We start from the raw sequence: 17,734 nt of genomic DNA, 5'->3' as shown, positions 1-17,734 counted from the left end.
CAAAGAAATGTCTATTATGCAATGCAGTAACTCATTATGAACTACCTGCACTAACATATCATCTTTTCTTTTATCACAGAGATCGAAAAAGTATGTCAGGTCCAGTTACCCATGTCATGAAAAAACTGCATACAACCACAAAAAACTCAACCAGTAAGTATCCAATAAATAAACTCAGAAATGCTGCACTCCTTGTTACAAACTCTACAATCTTAACTGCATAACCTAGCCAAAACTTCACATGCAAACTCTTCAAATGAAACAGTACACAAACTTTTGGTTTGTGCATATTTGATGGGTGTTTGATTCTATGGGTGTGTTATGCTGCAGCCTTCGGCCATGCACCCAAGACTCTAGGCCCTGGCCACAAGCACTGCAGCATAACACACCTATACTACCAAACATTTTGACTGTGGTATGTGGGCTGCTTATAGATCATATTAATAATAATCAATGCTGTACTAACAACTCTGAACTAACATCATACTAAAGTAAATTAGCTAGTAGCGCATTCATTATTTCCGCGGACAGCCGCTACGACCGCGGGCATGGCGAACACATCAAGGGCACCTGCCACCTAAACAAATACAGTATAAACCCATCTCTTACTCCTCAACTCTTCCCAATCACTCTTGCACACCAACACAGTCCCCAAAATTTCATTTTGCCTCTGTTCGCCGCTGCGCTGTCGGCGAATACAAGATGGCGGGCGCATCGATACAATGTGACGCACCTCACGCCTCACCCCAGCCAATCGGCGAACACATTGCATGATGTAAGCCGACTATCCAATCGGTATCTTGTCCGCGGAGCAAACAGGAAAGTGTGTCCATGGAGCGGACATAGATATCACTCATTTTTTTGCCTTACGTTTCGGCCATTTAAAAAAAAAATACTACACGGATTTACACCAAATTAACAAAATGCCGCACATTTGGTGGAAATCCGTCCAGCGGTTTGAGCTGTAGGCGTGCGCAAAGTTTTTTCCTATTATGTCTATGGGAAAAAAAAGAAATTTTGGCGCCCCCCTATAACTTTGCCCCCCCTGAACCAAACCTCACTTAAATTTGCAAAAACATTTAGAGTGCGCCATATACTTTTTTCAAAGTTTGGTGAGGATTCATCCAGGGGGAGCAAAGTTATAAGCCACCCAAAAAGTGCTCTTCCTATGGGATTAGCAACTTAACCATAACTGCACAGCCACTGTCGTGGCTGTGTAATGAGGGTCCTATATGGATTTAATTTGTTGTAGATGTACATTTTACTCTAGCCGTATGTGGCATTTATTTATCTTTATCTGCTGTTCCGCTCATTGTATGAACCTTATATACTTACTGATCTTAATTAAAACATTTAAACACAAAAGATAAGTATTTAACTCTTCCTTTCACTGCCTCCCAAGGGATGGAGGGGTTTTCTGGCCTGATCGATCGAGCTGTTTCATGTTTCTGGAAGAAACGCTGAGGTTCTATTGGGTGAACTGCCTAGGAAAGAGCCAGAGTCCTTTGGGTCGTAATGGGATGCCGAGGATTATGAATTGTGGCACATTGTGCAAATAGGCAAAGTTTTTCTTACTCAACAATGGTAATGATGCAGATGTTTTGTATTTGAGAATTTCACCAGTGACGTCGTAAAGCCTGAAGTTTGCTGTGTTGGAATCACAGTGCAAGTGTTAGTGGAGAGTTGAGGAACTTGATTCCCCAGTTTTCCTGTGGGGTTATTGCATGCACATATGGAAGTGAATTACACAAATGGATAACTGGAATCTGAATGGCTCCTTGTCATCTGGAGATGTGCATGGCAGAGATATAGCGGGAGCGGGCGGGCTGAGTGCAGTGCTGCCGTGCAGCTGCAAAGTAAATTAAGTTTGGGCACATGGCGGCTTCCACCCATCAGTTTTCGCTTGGCTGGGAATAAGGTTTGGCACGCAGTGGCATTGTAAACATGGTTTTTAGGGGCAGTGTTGACTGGCTCAGGCAGCGTTGTCCATGCTGGTGACACATATAGCCACATGAGAGTAAAACAGGCATACACAATGGCAAGGGGAGCTGAGGTGTTAAGAATTAGTGGCTCCTACTGTGAACGGTAGGGGGTAGCTTAGCTCTAACGATCGTGCAGCAACGTACAGCTTCCCATCCGAGCTATAATTAACTGTGAAAGGCTCCCCGAAGTCTGTGGGAAGCAGGCTCAGGTTGTGGCGTGCCCCACAGGGGGAGGCAACCCCATGGTGCAGCTCAGAGAGCCCGATGGCAAAGCCCTGGGTTTAGGTGGAGATCTAGTGCTGGACGAATCTGGATCACTGAAGCTGGCCCTCATCTCCAAATTGAAGTGAAGCTGCATAGACTTCAGTAGGTTGGAAACACTTTATTACTGCTAGCGCCTGCAACTGTCCAAGGGCCTCATTACGAGGTTGGCAGGATACTGCCAATGCAAATACCGTTACCACTACTCGGTCTGGCGCAATTTGCGCCGGATCACGAGTAGTGGTAAAGCGGTAAATCCCCAATCCCCATTTGGTCCACTGGACCCAACGGGGAGGGGTGGCACTATTACTGCCAGTGCTAATGCCGCCGGTGGTAATCGCGCTGCAATATCCCACACTGCCGGCCCATTCACCTCCAGTTTACAGCTTACACCTCCAGCCCATACTCAGGATTGGGCCAAACTTTAAATGCAGTGGTAATGTCACATTTAAGGGCAACCGCCTAACTCGTGATGAGCCCAAATCTTTCCCTGAAGCTGTTTGGGATCTTGGGATAGAATGTGTGTGAACTAGCAGTGTTCTGCTTGCAGCATTGATGTGACTGAGAGATAGTTGTTAATGTGAGAAGCGTGACAGGATACAACAGCTAGCCTTGTCCTCACAAAATAAATCTATATCATCCTTAACTTTCAGTTCAGCAGGGAAAAATATTTAAACAACTCATTTCATTAAATTTAAAAAGAAAAGTTTAATATAATACATATATAACTCATACAAAGTATACTCAAGATATGTTTTGGCTTGTTCAACCCATTCCCTCCTCCCACGCTCTAAGTAATTAGGGGTCCTAAGCAATCCCCAAGACTACCTCATGAATCTCTATGCACAGAGGGGCAACAGGCCAGGGATGGCCACGCTTTAAAGTGCTTCACTAGAATGCCCGTTCGAACCCTTCAATACATGGTTCAAATCGCCCCAAGCCATTCGGGCCTTCTTAGAAGTGGCTTGCGAGTAAAATCCACCAGAGTTTGCAAATGTACGATTCAACTCATTCACATCGAGCCAAAAGGTCACTAGGGTTCGAACTGGGTTAAAGGTTTCTAGAACAATTATCATATTTTGATTCAAATCAAATTAGCCTTTTCTAAACCATAGTAAACTATTGATTCCAGCCACTCTCTGAAAAATGATAATGACAAGCCCTTACATAAAAGCTGTGCTCTCAACAATTATAGCAACACTCCCACACAGAAAAGCAGCAGTCTCAAATATTTTAATGGCTCTCCTTCACATAAAACGTACTCTTTGACAGTTTATTATAGCTCTTCTTTGCAGTGAAGATGCTCTCTGAAAAGGTGTAATTATAGAGAAAACTGCATAAACAGCCTGTTTCCTGAAAAAAGAAAATTAAATTAAAAACATTTTGAAAATTGAATCCTTTACTCTAGTCTAGACAACGATATTTTATCCAATCATAGAACAACGGCTTCTACTGAATAAGTATAAAAAGCCTAATATAAACAATGCTCTGAAATTAATTGTTATGTTTTAGAAAAAGGCACTGACTGAGTAACCAGCTTGCTGGCTAAGAACTGGCTCAATGGACCTGAACCTGATTTTGTTTCTTCCAATTCAAATAAAGTAAACCAAAGATAAAGTAAAATAATTTTAAGGATTCCAACACAAAAATAAAGTGGAGTTTTGGGAAAGGAATGCGTTAGTTGAAGCATGTGAGGCCATGAGGCATCTCTCTGCAACAGAATTGCTTGAGGTAACATATGATGACCCAGTTGCATCATTTGCCCAGCCACCATTATTCTAGACTGCAGTATTTTCATAGAGTTTTGTTTGGCCTAAGTCAAACCATCAAATACATGTATCTATGTGATCGACTCAAGTTACCGCTCAAATGTTTTGAACTTTCAACCTGCAAATGGTTCGAATTACTCAAGTTGATTTGAACCCCCATTGTTCTGATAGACTTGAACCTGATTCGAGGTGGTTTGTCCATCCCTTCAGTAGGCTATTAAACATCCTCACTTCTTCAGTGCATCTTTCCCTCTCTAATGTTGTAATCCCTCAATAAGAAATAGATCAGCAACATATTTAAAGCTTGTCAAGGTGGTCAACAGGTGATCTGCAATGACCCCTTCACTGTATACTCTCCCAACTGAATAAACAGCAACAAACACATGTGAGCAACTACCTGCCTCTTTTGAAAACCCAAGAGCCAGGAAAGGCCGACGCACAGGCAGGTTCTGACCGGGATGCCGAGAGGAAGTAAAGAGAGTTTGGGTCCAGTCCAGGATGAGAGGACCACGCGGCCCGCGAGCAGACCAACACTCCAGACATCCCAGAGATCCTGGGACCACCAGAGTGCAAAAGCAACTTCTCCCTGGAAGGAAAACGACTGTGGAGCCACCGCATAGAAAAGGAAACTACGGGAATTTAGCAGAGTGCCACGAACAAGCCCAGCTGCCTCGAAAAGGTTCTGAATGCTCAAGGAGGTTGTCGCAAAGCATGGAAAGCAGGGTTGGGGACCCTAACACAGTGAGACGAAAGCAAGGACATACATATACGTGTACTAAAGCTTTGCAGGAGAGTAAACCAAATCTGAAGAAGGGGTAACTAAAGCCAGAATTGCAGGTCTGGCACTTGCATCAAACTAAAGAGAATTGGAAGGTACTGGAAAGTGCACCCAGTACTTGGCAGGTTGATGAACCAAGTCTGTAAGACCCACTACAGCTTGGAAAGTACATCCAAGCAACTCTTCATCATCGCAGTTCTTGATGAGAGAAAACCAGGTGTGCACCCAAGGGTCAAGCACCCACTACAGCTTGTAAAGAGCATTGAGACTGCTCTTCATCAGTGTAGTACCCAGATACAGGAAGTCTTGGCTACCAACCAGGGTCTGGGACCCCAAGGTACTAATCACATTTCTTACCAAGACAAGAACTGCTCTTGTCCAGTGGAAGGGGGTCATTCCTCTGGACCAAGAAGACATCTCCTTTTAATTTGAAGAGCTGAGTGTGTAAGGGACCGAGTTAGGATTTGGACATGGACATTGGGACTATTACTTTGGACAATATGACACTAGTTATTTCCATTGAGGCACGGAAACCCCCCTTAGTGTTAGGGCATGATAAGGTTTTCTTTTCCTTTTTTACTGTTGTATAAATGTTTATAGCAAACGCTACGACCCCTCTGTGTCAGAGTGTTACTTTTGAACCCTTACAATCCACAAAGAAAAGTCATGCTTATGGGGCTGGCTATCTCATTAGAAGGCGGGTATATACAGCAAGACAAACTAAAACACATTACTGAATTACCCCTGTTCAATGGCAAACCAGCTCTGCAAATGCTGTTAGTACAGTGGGCTTTGTCAGATCATTTACCCCATTGTTAGTTTAATTGACAGCACTACTGTATCAATTCATACCATCTGAAGCCATCCTGGCTGTCAAAGTCATGCTCTTGAAGAAACTATTGCTAAATGCTCCACCGCTTGCTAACCCTGAGATAAAATCCCCATTATATATTTGTCTTCCGGTTACTGAGAAATTGTTGGCTACATTATCTGTCGGAACTAAGGAGATAAACAACACGTCTTAGTGGCCTATTCCTCAATGCTGATTAAAATACAAGAGCTGAAGTATTCTGACTTGAAAATGGTATTATGTATTTTCTGGGCTATTCATAAACATCGTCACCTAATTTGGCACCAGCAGATCATTGTCCCGATAGACAGTAAAATTGCAAGTGAAAATACGCTTGGGCAATGTAGTGCAGGTGATAAGGGACTGGGCATACTCTCTCATTGCACTGTTATGGGACATATACATTTAATGATGTCCAGCAGAAGGTATAGAGGGTCAGGACAAAGAGGTATTTAGAAGCTCAACAACTTGGAACAAAACTGTGCTTACTGAGGAGAGGCAAATGAAGCTTAGGGCCTCATTACAAGCATGTTGGACTGGAAATAAGGGTGCTGTTAGCAGCATACTGGAACCCTTTCCGGACCACCAGACTACAAGTATGCCTGAAGGGGCTGTTGCTCCCCACAGGTCTGACTTGCCAGGGGCACCAGCCCCTGGGAAGCATCGTTTTCACAGACGAACTGGCACCGTTAGCAACGGTACCAGTGTTTCCGCGTCCCCATTCCCATGGATTCCTATGGGACTCCACGGGAATGGGGACTTACACTTTCTGCCGCCTGACAATCTGGGCTGCTGGGACTTGTAATGTCCTGGTGGCATTGGGATATCAGGGGTGGAACGGTGTTACAAGTTCGGTGGCAACCCGCTGGTGCTACCAGCGGGTTTGCGCCAAACTCGTAAGGATGCCCTCAAGCTCTTGAACAGATACTGGAAATTAAACTATAGGCCAGGACATGTGAAATAGACCCTTGAAATGGAAATATAATCTGTCGGAGAGGGGGACGGCTGTAAGTAACTCCAATCAAGCAATCCCACTAAGTCAGTGCCTTGTCTGGGATGCCCAAGGGAAGCCCTTATTTATATATTTTTATGGCAAGTTATAATCTGGATGATGAACCCTTGTATAACACCCCTCTCTCAGAATCCCCTCGACCCCACTGAGCCAAGAAGCAGGTTTGTTTTGCAAATTTAAAAGGTTTATTTGAAAAATTAAACAATATATATATATATATATATATATATATATATATATATATATATATATATCACACTTGCATAAATAAATTGATAATGGATAGCACACTTGTGAATATGAGCAGTAATCAGCAATAGGTAACCCTACAGTAGCACAGTTCTTTACAATCAATAAGGAGTTGGTATAGGATGGATAAGGTAGCAAAAATACTTTTATGGTTTCAAGGGAAAAGCAATGAGGAATAAAATGCAGTAGCGAAATACTTGATATGATTTTAGCAAAAGATAAGATAATCACTTTTTCTCTGGCAATTCACCCCCCCCCCCCTATGCAATGTAAGAAATGGAAGGAGATGCAAAGAGGAGCACACAATTCTCAGGAATGCAATCAAATAAAATACAAAATTCAGTTCCCCCCAAGCAAGCTTAGAGGAAACAGGTAGAAGTTTGAAACACAGGCCCAAAATGCTTTGAATGTGATGACAATGAAGTGAGAAATGTGCTAAACATGCTTTTAATTCCCTCTAGAGGTTCAGGGTGGATGATATCTAGTTTATATTAGTTCAGGCTCACTTTAGCAATGTTCTATGAGTAACACGCAGGTTAAAACGAATTTTAGCAAAGGAAAGCAAGGAGCTGCTGATTTTTACACGTGGCTGAAATTGTGCAAAATGTCAAATCGCGGAAAATGTACTCATGCGCGTCAAGCGTAATTACGGAGGCACTATAAGGAGTAGGTTCGTTGGAAAGCCTAGAATCTTAGCTTTAAGATGAAAGTTAAATCTCGTTCCTAGCACAAACGGAAGATACAGACGATTTTGTGAAAGTAGTTTTTCCGATTTGAAATTTAAAAGTTCAAAATGACAGATGACAGTTTTCAGTTTTAAAGATGACAGAATGACACGATTCTAGGAGGCAGTTCTAATAGGTTAAAATAGTTTCAATTAGATTATTTTAACTAAGAGATTGGGTTCTGCACAGTTCTGCTAGGTACTCACAATATAAATTTGAAATAGGCCTCGTCACGGATCTGGTAAACACGTCCAGCGGCGGTTCTCTCTGCTCGGCGGGTCAATCAGGCACCGGTTCTGCTCACAGCGATCCAGATCTCTGGTTCTGCTCACAGCGGTCTGGGGCTGGTCTGCAGTTCCGGCAAAAGTTCTTGGCAAAGAATTCAATCAGCTTGCCCGGCTGTTGAATAGTTTGGTTAGGTTTGCTGGATTCTGAAGGCCTGCTGAGAATACTTTTGCTTGCAGTGGGCCTTCTAGGTTCAAAGTTCAGTAGTCTATGGGTCCCTGGTTCTGGTCTCTGCCTGGATGGGATGTCGGCCGTCAAAATGCTCCACAGAAATGGAAAATGAATGTGTCTACCTGTCCCAGCAGTCTCTTTTTATGTGTTTTGGAAAGTGGGTGTGTGCGTTGGTCATAACTAAACCTGCCCCTCTCACTTATCATTGGCCAATTCCTCCTCTCTCCCTTGATTGGGGGAAGGAAATGTGAGTCAGAGTGATGCTGTAGGTTTTATGGTCAGAGGAACCTCCCCTTGTCAGATTGCACACAAATCTATTTCTGACCCAAACACATATTTATCTATGTACCATGTTTCTAATATTATAGGTCCAGTTAACATATTTTCTGTAGCACCAAATCATCCGATCCCTGTCTTTGTACAATGTCGTGTCCACTGATGACAGAATTCTCCCCTTTTCATCCAGATAACGACCTCTAAACCTTTCCAAATTTTACACAAATGTGCACCAGGGATATGGGTTACAGATGATAAAGTGTCAGATTTTTAACATGCATACATTTGGAGTAACAACCTTTTTTCCGCTACTATCCCCAGGAACATACCACAGGGTCCTAACACCTCTTAAAATGTGCACAGAAAAATCACAAGAATAATGATATTATTTATATAATTTTGACAGGTCCGTACTATGAATTATCCATCTTTTTAAAATGATGCCCTGGTCAAAAAGGGGTGTGGCTTCCCACATCACATGGTGGAATAACTGGTTTATCCACTTCCCCCAAGCTCAGCTGGCTCTCACAGGCACTGCCCCTCCCAGTTTCTCCCAAGAGGAAGCCATTTTACGACCCCCCCAATATAACATTTGCCTGAGCCAAAGAAGGCCCATTGTTCAGTTCCCTGCAGTCCCCAGCTGCCACTCCCCTTTCAATCAACAGGGCCATGTGATCTCCTTTTGGTGGGGCCAGCAGGATGCAGCCAGGCCTGGGAAGAGTTGTTGAGCCAGTTCAACTCCTGTCGGGGGTAGTTGTCAGGCAGAATTCAGCTAAATGTCACTTTAGTTCCCAGTTTTCTACATTCAAATCCAACTTACATGCAGCTATTTTTTATATATACATTAAATAATGACTTCCTTCAAGTCATTTCAGAACATAGTTTTACATTGTATCCACCTCTTAGCAAGTCTTTCCTTGGCCTGGTTTCAGTTCATTTGTTCAGTTTTACACAAAAGTCTGGTGGTTTTAAAACGCCGGCTTTCTGATAGTGGTAAGCACTGGTACTGCATCCATTTTTGACATTAAGAAAATTAATTCCCCACAGTTCTGGGTTGCTTTTGGCAATCAGCATTGCCATTCCCAATGGTTTCAGGCTACTGTGTGTGTAGCCCAATGGTGGTTTTAGGCAGTGCCCTCCTGTGCTCACAACATAGGCAAAAATGGGTGGCAGCCTATTCATGTTTTCCCTGTGCACTCTCTGGGGAGTTCTGGCCATCATGATGTTTTCCATGCCAGTACTGCACAGTTTTATGGTAGGGCTTGGATGCATAGGTAAAAACATCCCACAAGCCCCCCCTCTTGCGAAGGCCATTCTGATCTTTCACTGATGGAACTTGCAAGATCTGGGATGTTCGCCTCCTCTTCTTCCAATTCTGTAGATGGCACAGTTCAGCATCTTTTCCTCCCTCCAGTCGATCAATCAGTTCTCCTTGCTGGTCCTGATGGGAGGATTGGGCGGTACACCGGGCCCCTCGGATCTTCGCTCCCGTCCCCAGGTCGCCTTCTGTGGTCAGTCTCCATGGTTTCATCTCTCCTAGGATGATAAAGCAAAGCGGCAATACACATTCCTAGACATTTTTCCACCACTATTAATGGTGTGGCGAACATATACATTTTATAAATCAGAAGATATGAACATATACATTTTCTTTTTTTAATTAGGAGACAAGAACATATATATATACAAGAATCACAGAATTGTATATGCTATATGTGGAATATTTTAGGGTTGGAACTGAATTACTCTGGAGCGGCCCCATCTGGGATTCCAGTGGATTCCTCCAGTTGTTGCAGAGTGCGCCTGGGATGGCAACACTTCAGCTGATTAATATGGACCCACTTATCTTCCCCTTCCACTAAATTACCTTTGGGGATGTGGATTTTGTAGGCAACAGGGGAGATCTTGTCTATAATTTCAAAGGGCCCCTTCCATGTAGGCAAACATTTTCGCTGTTTGGCCTGGTTCCTTTGGAAATTGTATAGATAGACCCGGTCTCCCACATCATATTACTTCCTGGTGGTTTTCAAATCATAGTGCGTTTTCATACTCTCAGCTGATCTTTCTAGATTCCGCTGAGCATAGGCAAAAGCATGTTGGAGGTGTTTCCTTAAATTCTCCACATACTCATGAGTTGTGGAGGCATTTATCAGTGTCTGCTCTTGGGTCCTCTAGAGCAAATGCTGGGGAAGCACCATCTTGCGTCCGGTCATCAACTCAAATGTTGACATTTTAGTTGCAGATGAAGGGGTAGATCTGATGGCCATTAGGACCAGAGGTAGTCGGATATCCCAACTTGGCCCAGAATCTGCCACAAACATTTTTAAGATGCTCACAATGGTTTGGTTGTATCTCTCCACTGCTCCAGAAGAAGCTGGCCTGTAAACAATATGTAGCTTCCTTTTGACCCCCAGTATCTCCCACATCTTTGTCATTACCTTGCTGGTGAAATGGCTACCTCTGTCTGACTCAATCCTTTGAGGTAGACCAAAACGGGAAAAGATGTGGTTAATCATCAGGGCAGCTGCTGTTTCTGCCTTGCAGTTTGGGGCCGGGAGACATTCCACCCACTTGGTAAACAAGCATGTAACGGTCAACATGTACTTGTTTCCTCTAGATGAGCGAATTACAGGGCCTACAAAGTCGATTTGCAAATCTGACCATGGCAGTGTCATCCCCCTCTTTTGGAGAGGTGCACGGTGTGTGAGGGATGATGGCTGAAATTGTGCACACACAAGACACCCCTTCAAGTATTGGTCGAGGTCCTGCCCCATGTGTGGCCAGTATGCAACCTCTCTTAAGATTTCCAGTGTTGTGGGAAACCCCCTATGACTGGCAGTGGCCATATCATGGGCGTGACTTAACATCAGGCTTCGGAATGAGGTAGGGACCACCCACTGATCATGGCCACCTTGGGATTTCCTTACCAACAAACCATCTTGGATTCGGAAAATCTTTGGACATTTCATCAACACTCTTAGGTCCTCTTTCCCAATGTAATCGGTATCCGTCAGGGGAAAGTTCTCAGGGTCCTCAATGTGTTGGTAAAACTTACCAATTATTGGATCCCTTTTCTGAGCTGTAATCAAATCAGCATCAGGGGTCTCCTTACTCCATTTTGCAGTTGAAAGATCATTGTGAGCGTTTGTCTGGGACCTAGTGATAGCAGTGACCTGGATTTCCCCCAACAGGGACTCTATTTCTATTAGATTCCCTTGGATGGCCCCGGTTTTGGCCAGCTGATCAGCTAAGTCATTTCCAGTTTTGTCTGGTCCCTCTACTTTGGAATGACCCTTGATCTTCTTCCAGTAGATGGTCATCCCATTCGAGGTGACCAGATCATCAATATTTTGAATTAACTTCCCATGTTTCAAGGGTTTGTTATTAGCACATAACATGCCTCTGGTTTTCCAATTAACCAGGTGCTCCACGAACCTGTTCTGTACATAATCCAAATCTGTGATTAGGACCAGTTTGTGGAGTTGATGTTGGACAGCAGTGAGGATGGCCTGATGCACAGCCATCAATTCTGCCACCTGACTACTTCGGGGACCAATTTTGTATCCAGCAGAGGGTTCTGGAAACTCCTTCACCCATGCATTCCCTACGCCGGCCACCAGTTCTTTCTCCCCGTTGTTGTCAACATGGGAAGAGCATCCATCCACATAGGCAGTGGGCATTCCCTCACACTTGTCTTCTTCAAAGACTTTGTGTGGGGAATTGAGGTATGCCTTCATGTTGTCCTTGATTTTTAGACTTTCGTCCTCGAGACAGTTTTCTCTGGCACAATCATGCAAGTCAGCCAGACCTTGCGCGAGGGGACTCTTCTTGTTTTGGCCATATCTGACCTCCACAGGAAAGCCTTGCATTGACAGAATCCAGGAAGTAATTCGGGAATTACTCACATTTCCGGCCCGGATTCTGTCACTTTGGAGATATTGCAGAGGCTGGTGTGGAGTCTCCACTATGTTGTGTTCTCCTTGGATAAACGGGCGGTAATTCTTCAATGCCCACACCGTTGCCAGGAGTGCCTTCTCACAATCGTTGAATTTTTCCTCCACCGAGGATAAAGTTTTGCTCGCATAGGAGATTACTTTATTGACCTTGTCATGCTTTTGGTATAATACTGCTGTCAAGCATGTATTGGAGAACCCTGTCTCCAGGTAGAACTCCTTGTTTCTGACAGGGTAAGCTAGGCAAGGCGCTTGTGAGAGGCTTCTCTTGAGTTGTCTTACTGCTTCGGATTGTTCTGGACCCCATTCCCACTTGACACCCTCCCCTTCAGGAGATGAATCAGGGGTCTAGTGATCTCTGCGTAGCCCTCAATGAACTTTCTGCTGTAATTAGTCAGTCCAAGGAGGCTCCTTAGTTCCCGCAGAGTTGCGGGATCCTTCAGTTTCTGAAGTGCTTCCACTTTCTTTTCTTGGGGACAGAGACCCTGAGGAGTAATCTCATGCCCTAAGAAATTAACACGGGTTCTACACCACTGTGCTTTCTGAAAGGAAAGTTTCGCTCTGGCGGCCCTCAACTGTGTCAGAACATAACGGATCTCCGCTATGTGTTCTTCCACAGATGAACTTTTGATGAGGACATCATCTACATAAGCCAGGTTACCCCTTGCACCCAGGTCGGGCATGGCCTTATGTAGGAAAATGTTGAATTCATTGCCGGAGTTGAGGTATCCGAAGGGAGTCCGGGTCCATGTGTACTGCTGGCCCCCAAAGGTAAAAGCCAGTTTGTATTGGTCCTCCCTACTGACAGGCACGGTCCAGTATCAATTGGTCAGGTCTATTGCTGTGAATACCTGTGACCCCTGGATCTGGGCCAGCCCTTGGTCGATGTAGGGCAGAGGCCAACGGGAAGTATGGACCCATTTGTTGAGCTCCCTAAGGTCGGCACAGAGTCTCCACTGGCCGTTTGGCTTCAATATTCCCAGCACCGGATTATTGAAGGTGCTGTGTACCGGACAGATTATTCCCCGGGACTCAAGGTTCTTAATTATTTCAGTAAGGGACTCTATGGATGCGAGAGACAAACGATATTGCTTCACAAACACTGGAGTCATTCCAGGGTCCGTGGGAATTGTTGTGGTGTGGATGTCGGTGTGACCACAGTCATATGAGTCTACGAGCAAAGTCATATGTCATATGAGCAAAGTCATATGAGCAAAGAGATCTTGGAAATCCAAGAAGACTTGTTTCAACTTTTGCTTCTGTTCCAGAGTCATGCAGGCATCAGCTAGGTTGACCCTCTCTTCCACCATCTGCCTGAAGCCTGGAAAGACTTCTGGTTTGGCTAGCTCAGCGGCCTCCTCCAGCTGGGTGGAGAAGTCCCTGGTCAGAGTGCTGATTTGGACTGGAGGCTTCAGGTGGGAAAGGCAGCCCTCATGGACCTGGAAAATCACCTCATCCCTCCTGAAGTCACAAGTCACATCTTCCTTACCATAAGGGCAAGAAGTGTACACCAGGAAGTTCCCCCCATGCCGGGTGAAAATCCTGTCTGGTATTGTATTGTCATCACTGTCACTGTCAAAACAGTCCTTGGGGATTTGTCCTAACAGTTCATTTCCTAAATCAATGGAGAAATGTCGGTCATCAACCGCCATTCCAATGATGGTGCCTGCTGCTAGAGTAATACTCTGTAAGTCGCTGTTATCCACCTCTATTGGAATGGTGTCATGTTCTATGTTGACTAATGGTGTTGGGTTTACCCCCAACCCTTGCTGTTGGAGAGAAGCATTTAGATGTATATAAGCATCAGGGTTTTTCAATTTTTGTCTTCTTTTAACCTTCACTTCCAGGGAGAATTGTCGGGTCCTTTCTGGGATGGTGACTTCCTCTTTGAGCTGAATTTCAACTGCATAAGGTAGCAATTGAGCTGACCTAAATGCTTTTTCCGGATCATCAAAGCCCATGGGATTATCCGCTAATCGGGACCAAGCTTTGAAGTTTATTAGGTCCAAACTAATGGCAAAGCGATTGGGAATGTCACTGCCTAAGTAAAAGGCGGCAGTGACGTCTCGTACAACCCAACAATTATGGACTATGCTCTTGTTGCCAATGGAGATTTTGAGCATACACCTGCTTGGCAGGAGATGTTTGGAATTGGGTGTTTCCAGATCCATTTGCCATTTGTCTATCAGTTTGAATGTGGGAATGGCTGGATCTTTTGGGAGTTGGCGGAACATGGCTTCGCTGATGAAGCTCTTACCATTGTTCACACACACTCGGGCAAGAACAGAGTCCTTCCCATCATTTAACTGAACAGGGATGAACAACTGCTCTCCAATTTGCTGAATATCAGCCAGGCTCTGAGCTGATTTCACATCTTTCTGGGTTATAGGAGTAGGAATGTCTGATTGCGAATTAGTATAACATTTCAGAGTGTTTCCTTCCAGTGTGGAATACCACTTTAAACTGGAAGGAAGGTTGATTTTCAGAAATAGAGAGGACCCCCCATCACCAGTCTGTTGTCCTACTGCTATTACTGTCACATCTGGAATCTGGCTATTCTGGAAGTGAAATTCTACTTGGTCAGATTTTTGTTCAACCATGTGGCATGTGCCGGTTAAACTAACATGGTTGACACTCTGTTTTAATTTTATTGGTCGGCTAGTCTGGGTCCGGAGGACCTTGTTTACGCAATCTATTAGGGGTGACAACCTTCTCAGGAGGTCATTCCCTAGTAAACAAGGGGTGCCCTCTGGAGTCACTACTATGACCGGGTGTTTCACCTTTTGTCGCCCAATTTTGATGTCCAAATCTGCAGTCCCCTCAACAGGAATTTCCTTCCCGTCAAAGTTCTGGAGTTGTCCAGGAAGATAGGTGAGAGAAATACGGTAATTCTCCCCCCTTCCTGCATTTAGTTCATCAAAGGCCCTTTTGGACAGAAGGGTAGCTTGAGATCCAGTGTCCAACAGCGCTGAAATTGTACCCTGCCCCTGTACTTGTACCGGGGCATAGTATCTTCCCTCCTTCTCCTCAAGGGGGCACAGATAATGCACATTTTTGGACAACTGGTGGGCTAATTTTCTGGTTTTGGACATTGCTAGCGAAGAGGTTTGGGCAGAATTCTGTGGAGAGCCTGGGGAATCTGAAAGAAAAAGTTGGCAACTGGAAATGGTTTCGGGTTCTGGGCCGCCCCCCCCCCTTTTTGGAGGCAGTCATCAGGATGTGTTTGACCCATGGGATTTTGGTATTGTTGGTTCTGGGATAGAATGATGGGCGGCGACAGCTCAATCCCCACATCTACCCAGTCTGTTGATTCGGTTTTAGGTTCCCCTGGTGCCGGTTCTGGGCCACCCCTGCCTTTTGGGAGGCAGTCACCAGGATGGGTTTGAACCAAGGGTTTTTGGTTTTGTTGGTTCTGGGATAGGATGATGGGCGGCGACAGCTCAATCCCCACATCTACCCAGTCTGGATTGGAATCTCTTGGGACCCATTTTTCCTTGGGAGGAGTTCCCCCATCTCTGATGGAGAAGATCCTTTTCCCAGCATCCTCTGAGGATCCCTCCCCCTCAAATTGGAAGACCTGTACCTCCTCCACATAATGGGTCTGTTTGGGTCCTTAGTTTCTCCTACCCCCCCTCTGCTCCTTGGGTGGCAGACTTTCAGGGGTAGGAGATTTTGTTTCCGGTTCCTGGTTTTCCAGGGGCTGTTTACAAGTTGGGAAGGAAGCTTCCTCCAAGGCTTTACACCCCCCTTCCCCTTGTGCCTCCTCCCTGGGAACCGGTGGGTTATCGGGGTGCTGCCCCCGTTATTGTTCTGGAGCACCAGGCCCAGAGTTTGGGGCATTCTGCGGTGGCATGCTCATCTGAAGGTTCTGTTGAGCCCTCAGTATGTGACCCAGATCCCATGCCATATTTTGGACCTGGCGCTCAAGTTGTGAAACCCGCTCAGGCTGAAACGGGGCTCTATTTTCTCCCCTGGGCTGATCCCGGGAGGTTTAGCTATCCCTTCTCTGGTAATACCCCGGATTGGGAAGATTTGGGTACCCCTCCACCCTTGGCCTCCCCTCTCCCGGATTAGGTTGTCTGGGCTCAGGGAATTGGGGAAAGAAGGATGGATGGTTTTGGGGTTGGAAATTGGGTGGATACCTGGGGAAAAAGTTCGGCCCAGGGTTTGGTGAATTTCTGCCCTCCTGTGGGAAGTTTGGAGGGAAGTTCTCTGGGTTAGGTGCTTGACTGGACCCCTCCCTTGGGCTGGAGGAGTCCACACATAACCCAGGATGGGTCGGTTTCCCTTGTAGCAGGGACTTACATAATCAGGGGAGCGAGGGACCCCATTTGTGGGAGTACCTCCTCGACTCCCTGTCTGTGACTGGCCCGAGGGCCTTCTGGGCTGTGAATTATTTGGTGCAAGCAGGTTTTTAGGCCCCCCATCTCCAAATCTAAAACGGGGGCAACCTTTACCTCCGCCACCTTGGCAGCAGCAGGGATGCTGTTGGTTTTGGGGTTTTTCTGCACATTACTTTTATTTTCTATTGGCTTCTGCACCTCATAGATCCGGGTAGCCTGTTCAATGACCCAGTCTAGTGACCTCTTCTTGTGAAAATCTCTCACTAGCTGGGTCATGATGTATTTGGCAAGGCATGGAAAAAAGTATTGACAAATTCTCTGCTGTCCGTGCGCACCCTTCTGGTGGTCTGTGCAAAGGTACGCTTCAATTCTTGCACAAATACTTGCGGGGCCTGATCCTCCCCACATTGCAAATTGTAGGCTGCCTTGCGAGCCTCTTGGGGATTCCTATGAACAGAAAAATGTTTTAAGATGGCCGCCCTATATGCAGACCATCTTGAATGGTTTTGGTCCTCCAGCCCTGCAAAGAAACTGGAGTATTCTGGGGAGAATGTCCATTTGACGTACTGGATGCAGCTACTGCTGTCCTTCAAATGGAAAGTCTCCATCATTTGCTCATAGAGCTCCAAGTGTTCCCAAACAGAATACTTGGCGTTCTTATGATAAGGCGTGATGACACTCCTTATTGCCTTTATTTGTTTCAATGGGTCCTTAAGCAAGGCCCTTTTTGCCTTATTGGCCTTTTTGGTTTGGGTCACTCTGGTCCATTCATCCTCTGACTCCGAGGCACTGCTCCCAGAGGTGCCCGTCTGATCTTCCAGGTTTTCCCGGATTCTGCAAGCCTGGGAATGGCTGGCAGAATGCGGGGACCTGGTCTCCTGTGTCCTGTGACACTCAGAGGAGTCTTCAGATCCCTCCTTGCTACCAGGATTTGATGGGTATCCCCCCCACTGACCTAAGTGGGCAGAGGTTTTCAGGATGCCCTTATTGGGCCTACTCTCCTGGGGTTCCCCACTAAATTGCACTGTGCTTGGATGCCCATACCCGGATGCCCGCCCCTCCATTCCTGGGTGGTACTGG

This window comes from Ambystoma mexicanum, chromosome 5p, assembly GCF_040938575.1.
Source record: "Ambystoma mexicanum isolate Mex_15411 chromosome 5p, UKY_AmexF1_1, whole genome shotgun sequence".
Lineage (NCBI taxonomy): Eukaryota > Metazoa > Chordata > Amphibia > Caudata > Ambystomatidae > Ambystoma > Ambystoma mexicanum.
Note: the sequence above shows the minus strand (reverse complement) of the source record.